Here is a 2,212-nt window from a genome sequence, read left to right on the forward strand (position 1 = left end):
TCCTCTATTTTAAGAGATTAGTAAAAAAAGTAGCGCGGCCGTGAAAGAGAGCTTCACCCGTGGTGAATTTATTGGTTTTCAGTGTGCGCACTATCAAAGCTTTGATTAGTTTTCATGTTTTCTAAAATAAATACAAAAATATGAAATATTTTCTGTAAGGAAAGATTAGTGATAGTTGTACTTGAAGACAGAATTTTTCAATGGAGGATTTCTTTTAGGGTATGAAATAATTTTTGAAAATTTTGCGGGTCATGTCTCAAGTAATGTTGTTAGGCCTTAGGTTTCGTTACAGAATTAAAGAAGTTAAGCCTAACATTTCAGGAAAATCATGGAGACCAGCACTGAGCTAATAAAGTAAATAAGTTCACGTGACAAAAAAGTGTAACTTTTTACTCTGCTTTTTTGTACTATACTTGAAATTCTCGTCAAGTGTCGTCACGAGTTTGAATGTTTATATTTTATCCAGGTTGTTTTTAGCATATCTGAGGAAGCTGAGCTTCGCTGGCGCCAAAGTATTTTATACATTTAAAATACGACAGAAAGCAACAATATTTGGTTAATTCATGTTTTAAAAATGCTCGTTATTTACGAACATATGAAAATCATCTGAATCGTAGAATTCAGTAGAATAACCTTGTTTTACGTGTCGAGCCACTTACAGCGTATATTACTGCAATTCGGAATAGCGGAAACCAACAACCGGCATGGACTGACGTATATACATACATATATGATTGCTACTTATTTTTTACTGACTTTAGTACTTACTTCTATAAACTCATATGAAGCAGTGAATACTGTAGAGAGACTGGACGAACCCCACGATATCCCTCTGTGTACGCCCCTGTGATTACATTTCAATCAAAGCACGACAATTCTAAACAAATGTATTGCACCAACGAGTGTAAAAATATTGTTTAAAATAAATGGTCGGTTCTTAGTCTTAACAAGTTACTCCTGTCATTGTAGATTCCCAAACAACCTAAGGAATTAGTTTAATGCTCTTACAATCTAACTGAACAATAGATTCCCAAACAACCTAGTGACTTAGTTTAATGCTCTTACAATCTAACTGAACAACAGATTCCCAAACAACCTAGTGAATTAGTTTAATGCTCTTACAATCTAACTGAACAACAGATTCCCAAACAACCTAGTGACTTAGTTTAATGCTCTTACAATCTAACTGAACAATAGATTCCCAAACAACCTAGTGACTTAGTTTAATGCTCTTACAATCTAACTGAACAACAGATTCCCAAACAACCTAGTGAATTAGTTTAATGCTCTTACAATCTAACTGAACAATAGATTCCCAAACAACCTAGTGACTTAGTTTAATGCTCTTACAATCTAACTGAACAATACTAACAAGCAATGAAAGAATCTGAAGTGAAATCTGTCAGGTCAGAGGTCATGTGACTTCTCTGTATCTGAGTTTCTGGGGTGTACTTGCCAAACGTAAGAATAGACAGTAATATTTTCTGGGGTGTCCTTGCCAAGCGGAAGAAAAGCCAGTAACATTTTCTGAGCTGTCCTTGCTAAGCAGAAGAAAAGCCAGTAATATTTTCTGGGGTGTCCTTGCTATCCGGAAGAAAAGCCAGTAACATTTTCTGAGCTGTCCTTGCCAAGCGGAAGAAAAGCCAGTAACATTTTCTGAGCTCTCCTTGCTAAGCGGAAGAAAAGCCAGTAACATTTTCTGGGGTGTCCTTGCCAAGCGGAAGAAAAGCCAGTAACATTTTCTGGGGTGTCCTTGCCAAGCGGAAGAAAAGCCAGTAACATTTTCTGAACTGTCCTTGCCTAAGCGGAAGAAAAGCCAGTAACATTTTCCGACTTGCGTGTTAGAATTAAAACACGTGAGATAATCTAGACTTTGAAACTGAATAATTGCGATTCATTGTCCAGTAGAGAAACAGGTAACTTACCAATGAACTAAAGAAGACTGCTTTCCTCCTCTTCAGACGTAATGTTATCTGGAATAACAGAAGTTACACAGAAGAAGCAGGCATTTTATCAGAATCCAAAATAGTATTTGTACGTCCTGGTCTGACTGACCTTAGCAGCCGAAGTAATTTGTATACTAATTACTGGTTTACTCGACATAAATACCCGCTTTACATCTAATTCTGTAGTCGAATGAGAACATGTAGCTAGTGGTTATCATTACCTGACCATCTGCGTCGAGAGGACCCGTACCACGTGGTTTCTTCCT

Source organism: Limulus polyphemus, unplaced genomic scaffold (genome assembly GCF_000517525.1).
Source record: "Limulus polyphemus unplaced genomic scaffold, Limulus_polyphemus-2.1.2 Scaffold4558, whole genome shotgun sequence".
Classification (NCBI taxonomy): domain Eukaryota; kingdom Metazoa; phylum Arthropoda; class Merostomata; order Xiphosura; family Limulidae; genus Limulus; species Limulus polyphemus.